The following is a 20348-nucleotide window of genomic DNA, read 5'->3' on the forward strand; positions in this document are numbered from 1 at the left end:
TCCTAGTTGCTTTCCTTCTATAAATCCAGGAGATGTAGGGGCTGGAATGGGAAAAGATGTTCTGGCTGCCAATCCACAACACTGTTCACCAGAGTGCTGTAGGATCTTAATGACCACACTAAGTAGATGGTTCCATGGCTTAAATAGTCTTACCTGAGAAGTTCCCTGCATGGAGAATGGCATGAGTTCTCATTTAATTAGCTCAAAATTGGGAAGAACATACTCAACTCTGTTGGCATTTTAATCTGTGATTCCAGGGAGTCTTTCTATTCCAGACACATTTTCTGAGGGCATGTGAACATTGCCTAATGAGAAAGCCATTCATTCTGAGTGAAAGTGGACCAAAAAAAAAGCAAAACAAAAGTTCTTTTACTGGAAACAGACGGACCACATCAATTATACATTCAGAATAATGCAGACCGAACCCAAGTTGTCAGGTACTGAAACAACTCTATTTAGCCAAGTTACAGCTGGAATCTCATCCATTGTTTACCCTTTCCTAGCCGTCTGTTTTTATTCGCCCCAGTGTGCCAAATCTTGGATTTGTAAAGGTGATCTGAAAGAGAAAGGGTGTTTGTTCCTCAATTTCCTGGGGCACAGTCCTGTAAACAGTGCCTATTAAAAAAAAAAAAAAAGGCCATGGTGCCTTCTTGGTAATGTGCCTGGGGTTGTGAGTACGTAGGGAGAGGACAAGGGTCCCTTCTGCAGAACTCTTTTATCCATCTCCACCTTTTGTCAACAGTCTACCTAGTTAGGTATTGCTAGGTCAGGAATCATCTTCCATAGCATTTTCTTCTATTCACTGTGCACCCTCCTATACCAGACTTCCATCCTTGTCTGTTTTTCTGTACTTTTTTCTCTTTGCCTGCTTTGGAACACAGTGTTGGCCCAACCCTGGGAGTCTTCTGTTGAATTCTAATCTTTAAATTTTGGAACTAGTTTTTTTTTTTTTTTTTTTTTTTACTCTGTCTTACCCCTAGTAAATGCAGGTTTGCTGAGTTACAGTCCCTACCTGACTAATTTTAATAGAATTTTCCTTTTATACTTTTCCCTTTAGAAACATATTGTGAGCTCTTGACCCTTTGAGAGGAGAGACCTTTGGGAAACTCTTAGGTAAATAGTACTGACCTTGTGTAAAGAGTGTTAATGTTATTATATACCAGTGAAAATACAAGAGATAGAAAAAATAACATAGCAATCATTGTCCAAATATGACTGGACTCTGGATGGTATTTCAGCACTGTAGGAAAATTCCAGAAAGCTCTCTGCCTACAAATATTTTCCTCACCTTATCTGCCTCTGCTGATAAACTGAGGATAAGCTTGATATCAGCAAATATTAGTTATTTGAAGAAGTATAGCACCAGTGCCGGAGACAGCAGTCTCCCTGTCCATAGAAAGCCTGTTCTGTCCTTTACCTCTGCAGTCCCCAATCCCTGGACTGTGGCCCAGTACCAGTCCGTGGCCTGCTAGGAACTGGGCCGCACATCACTGCCTGACCTCCATCCTCCCCAACCCCCCCCTCCCCCTGTCTGTGGAAAAATTGTCTTCCATGAAACCAGTCCCTGGTGCCATAAAGGTTGGGGACCGCTGTGTCTCTTTAATACTTTCTGATTTATAATTTCACCTGGATATTTGGCACACAAACTAGGACCAAATTTATTGGGATCCAATTTACACTTTCAGTTCCTCAAGCAAGGGGAAATGTATGGCCCATGGTCCCTATGTTTGCATATGTGACTAATCTGATAGCTTTTGACCAAACCAAATATTTATAATTTCAATATGGAAACAAAACAGAATCTTGTACAAATAGGCTGTGCTAGATTATTTAACTCTTCATTTCTTTGAAAGGTTCCTTTTGCTCTTAGGGATAGAAAACATTTGACAGAAATTATAAAATTCAGGTTAGAAATTCAGGACAAAAATGCAAGTTTATGCTCTGGATTCTGAACTGTGCTGCAAAATTAGACATTGTTCCAGATATGCCAAAAATTTGGCCTGCCTAACTCATGCTGTGTGCTGCTCTGATATGCATCTGGTTGTATCCACCCTCAGGTTGTTTGTTTACAATGAGAATGGAAGGAAAAGTTCTGAAATATCCTGTCACAGGATGTGTGGATGGGTCTGCCTGAATATTGAAGCCAGAGGAAGTCAGGGGAGTTTAAGCCATTAGTGTTGACATTGCCCTCTAGTGGTTTGTCTGTGGCTTAAAAATGCATATACTGCAAGTGTACCCTAGCTCTCCAAAAAATTTATCCAAAAAAACTCCCAGACTATATGGTAAAGAGAGAGTGAGGGGAAAGAAAGTGGGAGGGAGAGAGAAAGGCAAAGGGAGAAGATTTTTGCCAGTCTAGCTCCTCTCAGCAACTCTGAAGCTCTAGTAAGTTAGGGCTTCTGAGATCCAGTTAGGGATGAAAACATTTCTTTCTAGGCTTCCAGCAAGTGATTCTAGCTAAAACTCCTTATTCAGGATTTTTATAAGAGCACGGGTTCCTTTTCAAGCTCTCTAGCTTCCCTCCTGGCCCGCATTGCATTCCTAGGCGAGTCACCACTTGTGGTCATGGTGGCCATGGTGAGTGCTGGAACGTCTGCAGGGCAAACTGCTTATGCAGACCAAGCTCCTTGTCTTTGCCTTCCACCCTTCATGTTTCCTTTAGGCCTCACTGTCATCTTCCCAAATACACTTGCTGCCCTTTGTGCTTAACTTCCTGTTGGCTCTGCACAGAAGAGCTGGTGGCCTAATTCCTCAGGTGCCTGTGGGCAAGAATGTTTAGAGAGCTGTCTCAGCCCTTAGGGAATGACAGGAATGCTGAGAATTTCAGACCCTACTTTCAGACCCACTGGAAAGAAAGCTTTAGCCCAGAGGTGGGAGAAACTTCAAAAACACCTCAGATCACAGTTACCTAGGGCTATGGTGCTGGCCTGAAGCTGGGGAATCTCATCTTGGAGTCATCTCATCTGTCAACTTGGGAACTGAGGCCTCTGGGAAAGGTGGTGGTTTGTCAAGCAGCAAACCATAGATATGTGGAAATAATTTGGCCCTGAGTCTTGAGATGTGAGTTAGTTATTGTAACATTTTGGTGGGAAAACTTTATAAGTATTTATGACGCATCTTTTCAGTGTTGAATTGTAGGGAACTATTCCTGGATTTGATAAATCCTGAAACTTCTCCTGAGTCTTACTGCATTAAGGAAAGGAGGGGAAAATGGTGTTTGACTCCCGACCATCAACAAATTCTCTCTGGTTCTCCATCCACATGAAGATTTTTATCTGGTTATTTTTGAATGTTTTTCATTTAACTCACAATTATGAGGACAGCCATCTGGTCAAAACCCACATCATAAGCCCAGTAACCTTTGTGACAGAAGACTTTCAAATGATGAACGTGATTTGGTTGGTTCGGACTTAGTCTGGTAATGTGAGGCCCCTGTTTTGAATTATTTATTTACCTGTTATCTTGAGGCATGTCTGGCTCTTGATGAAGATATGTTATACCATTACCTTCGAATACTGCAGTCACTTCATACTACTTCCTGGCTCCACCTTTTGTCTCCATAAAAAACTCCTTGGAAACATAACTCTGTTGCTTAGGAGAGGCAACACTTAAACTCACTTGGAGTGCAAACATTAACATGCATAACCAGTTTAGTGAGAATCTTTCCTTGTGTTAGGATATATACATGAAAGGGTTTTATTTTTCCCATAATTGCTACTAACTACATTGTCAAAATTCTTTGCCTGATGAATAGTCTTCATTCTCTGGGAAGGAGTCTGAATGTGGCCTCTCTTGAGGCACATGTACTGGCTCTTCACTGGGCTCTATATATATAATATCAACCCAGAAATGAAATATACACATGTATATACATTTTAAGTAGATGAATTTTAGTGCTGGGGTGTGTCCTTGAATTTGGGTACTCAAACTGAGTCAACATTATAAAAAGATCATTATAGCAAAGTCCACTGGAAATGCATTTCCACTGACTATGTGGGCAATAGCTTTTCCAGTCTCTTCAAATCTCTTGGTATGTCTCCAGCTAATGTCATGATGTTGCCATCTCTGTATTCCTCTAGCTACATATTCACATGATTGTTGGTCAATCCTGAGTGCAGTAATGTTTTTGAGGCTTTCCGTAAAGTCAAAGGACTTCTACAAGTCTCTTATTGCCTGAAGAACTTTATTCTTTGTTTCCTTGAAGGTGCCTAGAGCTGCAATAAAATAAGCATTTGAAGATTTCCTGTGATGCTCTTTCTTGTTGCTTTTAGTAGATATAGCACCATTATTTTGAATAGCTTTTGTCAGTATTATTGGTCAAAACTGTTTACCAGAACATAAATAAATGGAGAGAGAAGACACTTAGCTCAGGGTAGCATGGTAGGGCGCTCATTGGCTGAAGAGTATAGTATATATAGTCTACTGCACTCAGCGCAGAAAGGAAAATCTATAGCAATTATAGGAAATATCCATATAAACAGTAATTTGAAAGATGTTTTTGGAAAATAATTCAGACATTGCCATGAAAGGAATAGGTGCTATGTGGAATGGCATTAGATAAGATATCTGTGTGCTAATGTATTAAATGGTAGTAAAATGAACTAGTTTGGGATGCTTATTTGGCCCATATCTTTTTTTTTTTTTTTTTCCTGGTGTAAACCAATAGTTCTTGATAAAAGGATGAATTTAGGTGGCCAGGTTTGTACCATGGAACACACATCTCTGGCTCCCCACAGATTGCACCAGGAATGTGAACACCTGACCTAAGCTGAACTAGTCATATTTTCTCAGTTTTCTTTTTTTTTTTTTTTTTTTTGAGACAGAGTCTCACTCTGTTGCCCATGCTAGAGTGGGGAGTGCCATGGCGTCAGCCTAGCTCACAGCAACCTCAAACTCCTGGGCTCAAGCAATCCTGCTGCCGCAGACTCCCGAGTAGCTGGGACTACAGGCATGCGCCACCATGGCCGGCTAATTTTTTCTATATATATTAGTTGGCCAATTAATTTCTTTCTATTTATAGTAGAGACAGGGTCTCGCTCTTGCTCAGGCTGGTTTCGAACTCCTGACCTTGAGCAATCCGCCCGCCTCGGCCTCCCAGAGTGCTAGGATTACAGGGGTGAGCCATTGCACCCGGCCTCAGTTTTCTAATGACCTCAAAACTGTAGTCAGCTAGTTTTGAGTTGGGCCCAGTGCCTCAAATGGCTGTTAGGATTAGGTTTGGCCTTGAGGGGCAGAAAGCAACAATTACAATGCCTAAGCAAGATGGAAACTTATTTTTCTCTCATGTAAGTATAGGCAGTCCAAGGATCATAGGCAGTCCAAGGCTGATCTGGCTAGCCATTTCATGATCATCGGGGACTCAGGCCCCTTCTGTGTTATTGCTCTATCATCTCCAACATGTGGCTTCTCTCCTGTGGTGTGCTGGTAAACTGGCACTCTGGAAAAGGCTGAATTTGTAGCATATGCCTGATTTTCATGGTGGAATTACTCCCCCGATGGCCAATTTCAAGCTACAATGGCTTAATAGCTAGCTTGCAGAATTCCTGAATATTTAACAATCTCTTCTCCTGAGCTCATATGAGCCAGCTCTAGCATACCTTTGCTTCTCCTTCATGGTACAAAATAGCTGCCTTAGCTCCAGACATTAGAACTGTGTTTCAACCAATATAAAAGAAAAAATTGAAAGAGAACCTCAAACTCCCTCCCATTTAGGATATTTTCCAGAAGTTGTTCATAGCTCTTTCACTTAAATCCCATTGCTGAGAAATTAAACACATGACCACACCTAGATGGGAAACGTATTCTTTATTCTTGGCTGCCATTTGCCCACCTAAAATTTGTTCTGTTATTGAAAAAGAGGAGAATAAATTTTGGGGAAAATTAGCAATATCTGTCACTAATAACAACACCAGTTCCATATAAATGTCCAAATTAATGAGGAGCCAGAAGACCAAGTTAAAAAGAAATTAGTTTTCCGAGTGAAATGAATTGGAGTGGCGCAGGGATCATAAATATACAACTCCAGAAGAGAAGGGTAGGATAGCTGCCTATTATTTAAATTTTAGTATGACCATGGATAATGTCCCTACTGAATCCCAGACCAATTGAGGAACAGATAATTAGGCAGGCAGATGGAAGTAAAAGTGTGACCTTTATTATTGATTCAGCTGTTTGGAGAACAACTAGATCTTGCAGTAACAAGGGGTGCACTAACTTCGTCTCAGAAATAAACTGACCCACCTAGTCAAAGGCAGAGTTGGAAAATGGCAGTGCTGCCCACTTCCCCAAATTTGTTCTTCCCTGCTGCAGAAACCAGCTCTTGAATGCTCCCTGCAGTAGGAAGGCTCCCAAAGAGAAGATAGGAAGTATGTGTAGTTTCTTCTTCCAGGCTCACCAGTCAGAGAATTGATTGAGACTGATTGGGTGTTAAGGAGAGAGACCAGGATATGTTCATTCACATTGGAACATGAAGAATAAGTGTTCTTATCTAATATTTAAGACTTTTCAAGCCTGTTGAGGTTTAGCTAATCATCCTGTAATTGGGTTACATGAAATCTCTCTGAATCCTTACCATTATCTCCATTTATTTAAAATAACACAGATGGGTTCTTTTACATCAAAGCAATGCCTAAGACAGAAATGTAATTAAGGGCTATGTTGTGTGGGTCAGACACGATAAATGTTGTAGGGGTTAATAAAGTTATAAGAAAAGGTTGGAGCAAACAAAGGATTTTTCATGTAACTAGTAGAACTTGAGCTTGCTCTAAAAGTCTGGGTGGGATTTTTTTTATAAGCTGAGGGACTGAAAAGTGTTTCAGTCAAGGGAAACTTCATGCATGAAATGAGAATGGGAAATGGGTATGGCGTTGTCAAGGTTTAAGGAGGAGCTCCACTAAGACTCTATCTAGGTGAGGTGCCTGTCGAAGAGCAGTGTGGAATCAAGTTAGGCAGGTAACTTGGGGGCAAGGTATGGACGACCATAACAGAGGAGTATGTAGTTGATGGAGAAGGAAATTTGGAGACATTGAAAAAATGTGTTTTTCACAAATTATTCTGGACGAATTATTACTCCTGAACATTTCAGTTGCATGGACCAACATGTTCCCTTTTTTTCCATTTAATACAGTAAACTAAATAGCCCTCACTAATAACATTCTACTCATAGGACACAGGGAAGTGATGCTCAAACTTTTATGTGCACTAGAATAAACTGGAGCTCTTGTTAAAATACAGATTGCTGGGCCCTACTGCCATAGTTTCTGAGGCAGTAGATCTGGGATAGGACTCAAGAATTTTTATTTTTAAAAAGTCTCAGGTGGTGCTGATGCTGCTGGTCCTGGAATCATACTTTGGTAAGTGAATGAATTCCCTAAATCATAAATGAGCAATTAGATGAAATTGTCTCTGAGGTCTTTTGCAGTCTATGCTTCTATAATTCTAAACTACAGGATACCCCATTCATATATTTTTCATATAATAAAAATCTCAGTGTTTACTTAGATTGTTTTCATCCCTTGTTAATGCATCCATTTTACACGAGGGCCTCGTATCATTACATAGATGGGAATCTGAAGGCTTGCGATTGGACTTAAGATGCTTTCTCAAGAGGGAAGGACCTCTTAACATGAGTCTTCTACACTTCCACACTCAAGAAAATAAAAAAAAAAAAAGCAGCTAATTCAAACCTTGCCCATATTGCTTTAAAAGGTAAAAAGAGAAGGAATGAGACTTTTTCTCTAGAGGAAATAGGTGATTGACCCAGCACCTGAAGCTCTAGAGAGCATTTGCCCAAACTCTTAGAAATGTTCAGCCTTAAGAAAATATTTACCTAATTTATAATTGTCCAAAACAATCAACTAGATGTCTGGCCAAAGGGGCCAGCTCTTCCTAATGAGTGCAGACTGTCAACACAGAGGACCCGGCAGGTTGACTTAGCCACAGGTAGAGGGACGTTTGTTAACATTTGCAACAGCAGCAAAATTGTCCTTACTCTAATTGGTCTAAGCAGGGACAGCTGCTGGCAGCCATACAGAGAACTCTGTCCAGACCAGAGGATTTCCTGAGTTTCATTTTGAGTGATCTTATATTATTTGCATACATTTATGCCTAAACCTATTATATTGTAAATTTTTTGAGGTTGAGCTGTGCCTTACTCATCTCTGTATTCCACACAGTGAATATCCATGAATAATATTCTCAATACAAACCTATGTTCTAAAACTGAGCACTGATAGTTGTAAGCAAAGTTCGTAACACTGAAGGTCAGAATCTTCTGGAGGGGAAAGAGAGGTGAATTAGAATCCATACTACTAATACAATGCTTTTTGATCCACCTCACCTTGATCATTTTGATCCCATTGCTGAAAATGTCCTTTAACTTCAACTGCTGACAAATTCTTATTCATTCTTGAAAACCAAGCTCAGTCATTGCCTCTTCTGTAAAACTTTCCTGTTTGGTACTAATCTGTTCTTTAAATATCCTTGTAATTATTTCATGAAAGAAAATTAGTTGTTTACGTGTCTGTGAACATGTATGGTCTAATTGAAGGAAGAGTCTATTCTGGAAATTTTTAATTAAATTGACAACAATAGTGCAGGCAGCAGCTGTGTGGTGCAATCATACGGGTTTGGGAAAACTCCTCTGTTATCTCCCTACCCGTTCTCTTATTCTTGAAAACATACTGTAGTTCAAAGCTCTGATTCCTGTTTATTCCTTTAGTTCCTTGAGAAAGGTCATCCTAGTCGCTTCCATCAGACGTTTATTTTAGTGCTAAGGAATTCAAATCTCTTGCTTAGAGGCTGTTTTGATAGCAAAAGAACTTGAGAGCTAAAGGACAGATGCATGGGAGAGAGTGGAGATGAGGGTTTATCTTGGGTCACCAAAGATAAACTTTGATTAGTTTCTATTATCAGTAAGAATTGCAGCCTTCTAATGAGTTAGTCTAGTAAAAAAAAAAAAAAACAAAACAGTACATAGTGGAGCTCAAATTCAAGCTAGGGAAGGGAAGATTAATACTGTTTCCATCATATATTGAAACTGGGTCAGAAATGGTTTTAAAATCTTAGATGATAAAGTGGTGGAAGCTATGTACCTTTTGGGTTGTACTAGAAATTAGACTATGGTTGGATACCTTAGAGACCCCAAATTGCAATATATTAAATCCTAAGAAATGTTAAGATATTTCTGCACTTTTCTGGAAGAGATCATTAACTCATTTCTGCACCTGATCTCCTGGAAGCTGAGCCAGCTGGACACTGATTAGGTGTTGATTTGGCGTCGCTTATAATGATTGGCAGCTTCATGAAGCTGAATTATTGGCAGCTTTATAAAGGACCTTTTACCCTAGACAAGGGTCAAGGGATGCTAGTAAGTGAAAAATACTTTTCTATTCAGAAAATGCAGTGCTGCCTCTGCTAGTTTCCATGTCTGTATCTCTGTGCATCTAGATATAGGAAATCATGTGCTTAATTATCTCATTTCTGGGCTGACCAGAATGAACTTTGTGTTTTGTATTTGTGATTTTTATACATGTCACGGTGTCTACTGATAGAGAAGCAATACGAAAAAAAAAAAAGAAAGAAAGAAGCTGAAGAGTTCAAGCCTACTATGGAAATGAGAGGTGGGAAGATGGGAAAGAGCAAGTAAATCAAATGTTTATTGGCCCTGGATTCATATTTAATTTTTAGAGATTACCATGTCCAATCTAAATAAGGATAAAATCCTCTTCATCATTTTGATTACAGATTATAATCTCGTATACATAGTTTCCCGAATTTTCTCAGCGGTCATATAGGTAACACACCTATGTTGTCTTGCTTGTCTTCCCTGTTTTTCCACAGAGTGGAGCTGTAACTGCACTGAAATGAAGCAAAAAGATTTCCAAAGATGAAATATTGAGTAAATGATAGTGAGAATTGATCAGAAGTTTCTGTTTATCGATTGAGTAGAGGAGGGAAATAACTTATAAGGTTTAGTTTAAAGATCTCAGGATGGTGAAATCAGAATTTTGGATCTTAATTTAGTAAGAATGAAAGATAAACTACCTATAGTGTCTGTCCATGACAAGTCATTACTTTAGATACAGATCTTATCACATGATGGTCTGGAATATTCTTTTCAAAGAGATAAGTTGTTTGTTTTTCAAAATATTCTTTTCCAGTATACTCATTCTTTTTTTTTCAGAGATGGGGTCTCCCTCTGTCATTCAGGCTGGGGTGCAGTGACACAATCATAGCTCCCTGTAATCTCAGACTCCTGGCCTCAAGGGATCCTCTCTCCTCTGCCTCTCAGAGTACTAGAATTACAGGCAGTGAGCCACCACACCCAAGCCAGGTGTGCTAATTCTTTAGAACGTTAGCATCTGGTATTTGGAAAAGAAGATCCTTTTTTAGTACTCAGTTAATTAGTAAATATTTACTAATGCATACTTTGTGCCAAGGAACTGTTCTAGTCCATGAGGACAGGGAGTAGGACAAAACAGATGACCTTGCCCCTAAATAGATTCCACTTTAGTGGAAGGAGGCAGATAATAAAAGTGTGTCACCTGGTAGTTTCTTCAGGCCAAAAGTAAAAAGTGGAAAATGGTTTGTATGTTAGTATTTATGCTCATATTAGTAATACCTTTTAGAAAACTGATAACCTCATCTTTTTTAGTATATTATGTAATAGTAAATTTATGACAAATGGACAGGTCTCTAGATCAGCAGTTCTCAACATATGGTATGTGGACCATTGGAGTACTGGAGATCCTTTTAGAGGGTCGATGAGGTCGAAACAATTTGCATAATAATACAAAGATTTTTTTTTTCTTACTGTGTTAATATTTGCTCAGATAATGCAAAAGCAATTGTGAGTAAAACCGTTACAGCTTTAGCCCACATGTAGGCAGGGGCACCAAACAGTACTAGTAGTACCTAGTTGCATAGTTAAAAAAGAAAAACAGAAGAAAAAAATCCATTTTCACTTAAGAATGTCCTTGATGAAGCAGTAAAAATTACTAATCTTATTAAATCTTTTTTTTGAGACAGAGTCTCGCATGGTTGCCTCGGCTAGAGTGCCATGGCATCAGCCTAGCTCACAGCAACCTCAAACTCCTGGGCTCAAGCGATCCTTCTACCTCAGCCTCCCAGGTAGCTAGGAATACAGGCATGCACCACCATGCCCGGCTAATTTTATATATAAGCTAATTTCTTTCTATTTTTTTTAGTAGAGACAGAGTCTTGCTCTTGCTCAGGCTGGTCTTGAACTCCTGAACTCAAACAGTCTGCCTGCCTCTGCCTCCCAGAGTGCTAGGATTACAGGCATGAGCCACCACGCCCAGCCTAATCTTATTAAATCTTGACCTTTGAATGTATATCTTTTTAATACTCTGATGAACTGGAAAGTGTACTTCTACTGCACACCAATATATAATGGTTTTCTTGAGGAAAAGCAATTGTGTAATTGTTTGGGTCATGAAGTAAACTAGCTGCTTTTTTAAAAATAGTAAACTATTTTTACTTGAGAGAATGACAGAAAATATGGTTATTCAGACTTAGGTATTTGGCAGACATTTTCTTGAAAATGAGCTGGTCACTTAAAGGAAACAAAGTATTTGTTATCAGTGATGAAATTCAAGCTTTCAAGTGAGAATTACAGTTTCGGAAAACTTACCTGCTTTGATGTGCTTGACAATGTCTCAATACTTAAAGACTCTTTTGATGTGATTGGTGGTCATATTGACGAATGTAATTTTTTAATATATTGTACAATGAAATAAAATGTTTCAGCATTTGGAATAAAAAAAGTGCAACCCTGAAAAAGATAAAATAGAGTGATGTGTTAGAGATTGACATCAATTGGTCAGGAAAGATCTCTCTGAGGAATGACATCTGAATTAAGGTCTGGATATTGGAAAGAAAGCAGCCATTTGCCAATTTTGAGGGGGCTCAAGGACTGAACTTAGGATGTTTGATAGAAACTAAGCAAGTAGATTGGGATGTGGTGAACAAGGGAGAATGGTAGAGGGAGAGACAAGGTTGGAGAGGAAGGCAGGGGCTGGGTCGCTGAAGGCTTTATGGGCCATGGTAGAGAGTTTAGAGTTTATTCATGTTAATGAGAAATCATTAAGTGTCTTATGCAGGCTGGAAAGGGATAAGGTCTGATATAATTAGAAAAATTTATTTGCTGCAAAGAAGATGGACAGATGGGGGCAAGTGTGGTGGCAAGGAGAACAGTTAGTTGCCTTAAAATAGGGTGGTAACACTGAGGGTAAGAAATGGTCACTTTAGAGATATTTATTGAAGCCAGGGCTATCAGGACTTAAAGATGGACTGGATATGAAAAAGAATCAGGGATGAATATTAGATTTTTGATCTGAGCAATATGTAGATGGTGGTACTGCTGACTAAGGCTTCTGGTGGTACTGGGGAGAAAGGGGGATTTTACAGGGAAATGGTTCTCCATGGAGTTCTTTTTATATATGTGTAAAGGGATCAGTCATTCTGTACTAAACTACTCCATTGATGTAATTAGAAAGCTTTTAACTAGTGCTATCTATAGGGGACATTTTTAGATGATGGTTTGTTTCACAGTACTCAGTGGCCTGCAATTTGTGGCCTGGGTGACACATTAATACCATTAATATGTGATTTCTTTAGTCATTTTTTTTTTCAGACTAAAATGGTACTAAGGAAGTAAATTGGGATTCTAATTAATTCCCTAGTCAGTAGATGGACCAGGTTAAAATTTTATGTTCAATCAAATAATTTGCTTAGTTAGCTCCAGGATCTTTTGGCGTATTAAGTGAGTGATTAAAAATTAGCCTTGAGGATGAGAAAGTAAACACAAGTAAACCCCTTACTTTTTTGGGTTTGACAATCCCCACTGACGAGAGCAGTCATATCTAAAATGCCTGATTTTTTGGGGATTTCAGATAGATAGATAGTTAGATGTTTTTGATTCCCATGAATATTAGCATATATATTTTAAATGTTTTCCTCCTGTGAATATAAACTGGCAAATTTTGTACCAAAACAACTGGACACAATCTTATAAGAATAATGTCTTATTTATTCATTTGTTCTTTCATGTATTCATTCATTTAGTCAATAAGCATCTATTATTTTTAAGAACTCTCTTAGATTCTCTGGATACAAAGATTTATATAGTCTATTGTTATTGTTTGGCTATTATTATGAACTCGTCTCATACTTAAAATGAGTCATAACAACAAGTTTAATTTGATTGAATCCCAGATGGATAAGTTTTATGACAGATCCTGAGAGGGGCTAGACATCATGTGAAGGAGGTAACCTTGAGGGAAAGAGGGAGCCATTGAAGGATTTTCCATGTGACAGTGACTTGATAGGTTTGCATTTTACAAAGATCACTATGGCAACAGTGCGGTGATGGAAAGTAAATGAATAGGAGTGCCCTTCACCCCTCCCCTCAGACATGTGGCCTTCCTCCAGGTCTCTCCCCATATACATGGGTTCATTACTTAGCTCCTATTAGTGTATTCAGTGCCTCTTAGGAAAGATAAGTTTGTAATATGTGCCTTCTTGAAATTCCATATGCAAATGCTTCTAGATCACAGTAAGAAAATTGCCAAACCAGTTAGTGTCAGTAACTTTTTAATCTTATAATTTAATTGCTTTGTTATATGATGTGATCTGAGTCATCTTCCAATTCAGAGACATTTCAAGGAAGTCCAAGTCCAAGAGGACTATAGCAAACATAGGGGACAAATTCTGAGAAATGCATCACTAGGCAGTTTTGTCATGTGAACATCAGAGAGTGTATTTACACAAACCTAGATGGTATAGCCTACTACACACCTAGGCTATATAGGCTGTTGCTCCTAGTCTACAAACCTGTACAGCGTGTTACTGTACTGCATGCTGTAGGCAATTGTAACACAATGGTAAATATTTGTGTACATAAACATATCTAAATAAAAAAGTACAGTAAAAATTACAGTGTTATGATCTTATGGGACCACTATTGTTATATGTGGTCTGTCATTAACCGAAATGTTGTTATGGGGCATGTGACTGTATATGGTTGACCGTTTACATCAACGGCCTCTTCTTTCCTCTAGTCTAAGCCCTTTCTTATGGGGTAAAGTAAATGCAACTATGAGACTTGTAGTAGAGTTCAGGTGAGAACCCTCCCAGGGTATAAAGAACCCATTCCAATTTACTGTATCTACACTTCTGGGAGTCTTGGGGTGGGATGAGGGTGGTTATTTTGATTCCTTTTCATCTGTTGATCCTAAAGGCCTTAGTTTTCTGGAAATGTCTTGGAAGCAACCTATACTGAATTTTCTCCCTGGTGGCCTATGTATCTTTCTATTTGCAGGATATATAAGACACTGTGGCCCAGGTAGCAGTGAACCCAGGCAGAGAGATTAAAGGTAGGTAAAAAAGCAGATATGTTTCCAATTTCTACTCCACAGCACTTAGATAGTATCATCAGGAAAGATAATTAGAATAACTTGTTTTGGTAATCTAGCTTGTCATTCATTTCCTCGTTCACTATTTATGGAGCTCTTCAGTATGCCAGGCAATGCCAGATGTAGTTCCTACCCTCTTGGTCATTTAAGAATAGACTTGGAAAATGTTTGGTATGCATTTTCATTAAAAAAAACCAAGTATTTAAAATTTTAAAGTCATTAGATTTTACTCTGCTAGTTTAAATATTCATTTATTAATTAATTCAAATATATTTACTTTGATTAATTATTATAGAAAAGATTCTGTATGCTAGGTTTCAGGATTCAAGAAAGAAAATCAAATAAAGATACAGCTTTTAAAGAGCTATGGAGACCACTGCATTTCAGTGATTCCTGTGGTGTCAATAAATGCATCAGTAGAGTTAAATCCAATATAATAACCAGCAGTGGTTTGAAACACTCATTTGAAATGTCCTGGGGCTGGAATAAATAATGAATCATTATTATGAAGTGCTGGGTCCCTAGGGAGTATGATCTTTGGACAAGCCAGAGATGGGATGAAAAGCATTTCTGATCGCAGAAGCTGTGTGAGAATACAGCATCAGTAATAAATCCAGTCACAGCTCAGGGTACACAATAGAGCTACCTCCTCCCGGATGTCTATTGTATTTTCCCATTTCTTATTTACTATGCTTTGCATTTTCTAAACCCTACTGAGTTTTTGTCTTTGGCTCTAATGAGCTTTTCCCTCTAAAAATTGTTGACCGCTGTCTCTCCCACAGAGTTGCTACCAAATATTACAAATTCAAGGCCAGGAATGACAAACCATGTGCAAGTAGAGCTGGAAAAGGTGTTAGAGTGAAATGACTGTGAGTCTACAATATTATTCTTTTCATTAATGTATAAAACATAACACCACACCTGAAGAGTCTTGGGATATGTGAATACGATCTTAGCTTTTAGAAGTTGGGAGGTAATCTTCAACATTGAAGATATCTTTTTAGGTAGCAAGTCTAGAGAAATCTAGAGAATTTGGTGTGACTTCACTGAGAGAATTTTTGAAAAATAGATTGAAGGAAGAAGGTAAGCCAGGAAGAGTATGACTTTGAGAACCAGAAGACTTGGAGTCTCACAAAGGAACGACAGTTTTCTTTAGGAGGAGAGAATGGCAAGAAAAAGGGATTTGTTGAGGCCTAGGAAGGCTCTATCTCCTTTGATTGTTTTTCAGCAACTCTGCAAGGTAGGTTTTTTAGATCCCCATAGTAATGCTATTATTTCCATTTGCAAAAGTAAAGGAATTTGAAGTGAAGCAAATGATTTAAATTAGATGTATCTTTCTAATAGATATGGTATAGTGTCGGGAAGAACATTAGTGCATTAGATCTGCTTTGGAATCCTACTTATTGAAATCATGTGGTCTTAAGTGATTTTGTTTTCTCATCTGTAAAATGGACCTAATAAAGCCTGTGCTGTTATTGGAGGATTAATTTAACTGCATGTGAAACACCTACTACCATATTAGGTACATCTTAGCCTTTTGATAAATGGAAACTACTATTATGACAGAGTTACAGAAGAAGGTTTACAAAATCTTAACCTTCTGAAGACGTTGAAAAACTTTCATTCAGTTGCGATATTAAGAATAGTCCTGCAGAAGATGGCGGACGAATAACACCGCCAGACAGAGTGTCTCTGCAAAAAAGACAGATTCTAGCAGAAATTAGAGGAGAGAAGCAAGAAGACGAGCATACACCGGACAAGGGCCGGAAGGAGGGGTACCTGAGACCCCAGGAGACTCAACGGGAGGAGGCTGCGGAGGAGAACTGGAGGCTGAGACCACTGGAGCAGCCCGGAGACCAGAGGCAAGGGTAGGTGGATTTGCTGTTTCCCCTCCCCTGCATTCGGGACTGCTGGTGGGCTCCCCAGCGGGTGGAGAGACCTGCGGACACCAGCCCAGAGACTGCTGCTGCTTGCCAACGGTGAGCCTGTAGCAGACGTGACACCAGGTTCCCAACTTCCTCCGGGCACCTCCGTGTGCACAGACCCGAGCCGCGCGGCAGGCACCATATTGCCTCCTCCTCCCCTCCGCCGACCCTACCCTCGGCTGCCCAGAGAGACAATATAGCCACCAGCCGGAGGCACCTCCAGGGAACGGGACCTTCCCGTTTGGGACTCTACACCTGACTCAGGGGAACTCAGACTGTGAGCTCCCTACCTGCTCGCCCTCCCAGGTGCTGCTGGCACCGTGTTCCCAGGAGAACGGTGCCGACTCAGAGGCTGAGGGACATAGACCCAGCTTGGGCTCCCTGTGGGTGAATTGTGACCGGAAATCCTCTCCCTGGTGGGGAAACAGTTTGAACTCTGGGACCCAGAGGTCGGACCTGCAGACCAGATCACCTGCACCGAGGGCTAGCATTGCCCGGGACACAGAAGGGTTATACGTGAACAGCCTACTGAGGTATCTGTGCCTCTAGGGGCGGATTGGCATCCTAGAGGGCAACCCTCCTCCCAGGAGGAGGCCGTGCGCCCAACCCAGGTGGCGTTCCTGTGCAGGGAACCTCCCCGCCGGCATCACAGTCCGGGGAGGCCTGGTGGCTTGTGGTCTGGCATGCTGGCAGAGGCCCAGGAGTAGCTGCGGAGTTGGGGAGGGTGGAAAGAAGCGAGGCCCGCTCCAGACTGTGGGTCTCAGACAGCCCCACCCCCACACACAGACTTTCTCGCTGAGCGGGACCATTCCAGCCCCACCCTGACAGCTTTCCCTAGAAGCAGAGAACAGAACTTTGACCCCTGATAACAGCCTGAGGGCAGGCTTACCCAACCCAGCTTCGCCCAGAACAAGAGCTCTTAACAGGACACAAAATCAACAGTATAGCCTGTTCCTCCAAGCAAATGCCACCTACTGATAGGGACGGCATCTTGCACAGCCTTTCCACGGCACCCACTGACTCAATATACAGGGAGTGGTCCAATTTCACCCACAGACACCACCTAACGCCTCAGAAACTAAACAAGGTGTGTGAATACCCAAACAATAACCTAAGGAAAGAAACAACAACTGATCAACATGGGAAGAAATCAGTGAAAGAACTCAGGAAATATGAAGAACCAAACGGAAAACACACCCCCAAAGAGGAGCACCAGCCCCCTAGAAATGGACACCAACCAAAATCAGGCAACCAATATGACAGAAGAGGAATTTCGTATGTGAATCATAAGAACACTCACTGAGCTGCAACAACAACTCAATAACCAACACAAAGAAACCACAAAAAGTCTCCAGGATATGGGAAAAGAAATAGACACAATGAAGAAAAGTGTAACCGAACTCCTGGAAATGAAGAATCAATTCAAGGAACTACAAAATACAGTGGAAAGTCTCAAGAACAGGGTAGATCAAACAGAAGAAAGAATCTCAGAGCTTGAAGATAACACCCTCCAATTAAATAAATCAGTCACAGAAATAGAGCAGAGAAACAAGAGAAAAGAGCAAAGCCTACAAGAGCTGTGGGATTATGTGAAGAAACCTAATGTGAGGGTCATAGGGTTACAAGAAGGGGAAGAAGACAACACTCAAGGGTTGGACAAGCTGTTTGAAGATATAATAGAGGAAAATTTCCCAGGCCTTGCTCAAAACCTTGATATACAAGTTCAAGAAGCTCAGAGGACCCCTGGGAGATTCAACGCAAACAGGAAGACGTCACGACATGCAGTCATCAGACTGACCAAAGTATCAACTAAAGAGGCCCTTCTAAGAGCTGTAAGACAAAAGAAGCAAGTAACATACAAGGGAAAGCCAATTTGAATAACATCAGACTTCTCTAATGAGACTTTACAAGCAAGGAGAGACTGGGGCCCCATTCTCACTCTTTTGAAACAAAACAATGGCCAGCCTAGAATATTATTCCCTGCAAAACTAAGCTTCGTATATGAAGGAGAAATTAAAACATTCTCAGACAAGCAAAGGCTCAGAGAATTCACCAAGACAAGACCAGCCCTACAAGAAGTACTTAAAACAGCGTTACGCACGGAACATCATAATAATAACCCACAAATATAAAAACAACCAAAACCCAAAGATATTAAAGGCCAGATATTACAATGGCTCAAGACAGAAATCATAGCAACAACATCCAACCCAACAGAATGATCAGTAATCTACCTTACCTATCAGTTCTCTCAATAAATGTGAATGGCTTAAACTCTCCACTCAAGAGACATAGGCTGGCTGAATGGATAAGAAAATACAGGCCAAGTATATGCTGTCTTCAGGAAACACATCTAACCTGCAAGGATGCATATAGACTAAAAATAAAAGGGTGGAGATCAATATTCCAAGCAAATAGAAGCCAAAAGAAGGCTGGTGTGGCAGTTCTAATTTCAGACGATTTAGTTTTTAAACCAACAAAAGTAGTAAAAGACAAAGAGGGTCATTATATAATGGTGAAGGGCACAGTCCAACAAGAAGAGATAACAATTTTAAATATATATGCACCCAACTTAGGTGCACCCAGATTCATAAAGCAAACCTTACTGGAGCTAAGCAAATGGATTAATAGCAACTCCATAATCGCCGGAGATTTCAACACCCCACTGATGGCACGAGACAGATCCTCCAAACAGAAAATTAATAAAGAAATAATGGACTTAAACAAAACTCTAGAACAATTGGGTCTGACAGACATCTACAGAACATTCTACCCAAAATCCACTGAATATACGTTCTTCTCATCAGCTCACGGGACATTCTCTAAGATTGACCATATCCTAGGACACAAAGAAAATCTCAAGAAATTTAAAAAAATAGAAATCATACCATGTACCTTCTCAGATCACAGTGGAATAAAACTAGAAATCAACCCTAACAGAAACTCACATTTCTACACAAAAACGTGGAAATTAAACAACCTCCTACTAAATGACTACTTCGTAAATGAAGAAATCAAGACAGAAATAAAAAAGTTCTATGAAGAAAACGACAATGGAGAGACAAGTTATCAACTCCTCTGGGACACAGCTAAAGCAGTTCTGAGAGGAAAGTTTATCTCCATAAATGCCTATAACCAAAAGACAAGAAGATCACAAATAGACAATCTAATGAAACGACTCAAAGAGCTGGAAAAAGAAGAACAGACCAACCCCAAACCCAGCAGAAGAAGTGAAATCAACAAGATCAAATCAGAACTAAACGAAATTGAAAACAGGGAAGCTATTCAGGAGATTAATAAAACAAAAAGTTGGTTCTTTGAAAAAATAAACAAAATTGACACACCATTGGCTAAGCTAACGAAAAGCAGAAAAGAGAAATCTCTAATAAGCTCCATCAGGAATAAAAAAGGAGATATCACAACTGATCCCAAAGAGATACAAGATACAATTTATGAATACTACAAAAATCTTTATGCACACAAACTGGAAAATGTGGAGGAAATGGACAAATTTCTAGAAACACACAGCCTCCCTAGGCTCAATCAGGAAGAAATAGATTCCCTGAACAGACCAATCTCAACAGCTGAAATAGAAACAGCAATTAAAAATCTCCCTAAAAAGAAAAGTCCTGGTCCCGATGGCTTCACACCTGAATTTTACCATACTTACAAAGAAGAACTTGTACCTATCTTGCAGAAACTATTCCACAACATCGAGAAGAACGGAAACCTCCCCGACACCTTTTATGAAGCGAATATTACTCTGATACCAAAACCAGGAAAGGATGCAACAAAAAAAGAAAACTACAGACCAATATCCCTAATGAATATAGATGCAAAATTTTTCAACAAAATCTTAGCTAACCGAATCCAGACACTTATCAAAAAAATAATCCAGCACGACCAAGTGGGCTTCATCCCAGGGATGCAGGGATGGTTCAACATACGTAAATCTATAAATGCAATTCACCACATAAACAGAAGCAAAAAC

At 39.9% G+C, this 20348-nt stretch overlaps 1 protein-coding gene across 1 annotated transcript in view; it reads left to right on the forward strand.

Annotated features, from left to right (window-relative positions):
- Positions 1–8964, forward strand: part of PAWR (pro-apoptotic WT1 regulator) — a 118039-nt gene extending 109075 nt beyond the window's left edge. The window contains exon 6 of the mRNA XM_012750334.3: positions 1–8964. This exon is cut by the window's left edge and continues 20274 nt beyond it. The gene's annotated coding sequence lies outside the window, so the exon portion shown is untranslated.
- The last annotated feature ends 11384 nt before the right edge of the window (positions 8965–20348 follow it).

This window comes from Microcebus murinus, chromosome 10, assembly GCF_040939455.1.
Source record: "Microcebus murinus isolate Inina chromosome 10, M.murinus_Inina_mat1.0, whole genome shotgun sequence".
Taxonomy (NCBI): domain Eukaryota; kingdom Metazoa; phylum Chordata; class Mammalia; order Primates; family Cheirogaleidae; genus Microcebus; species Microcebus murinus.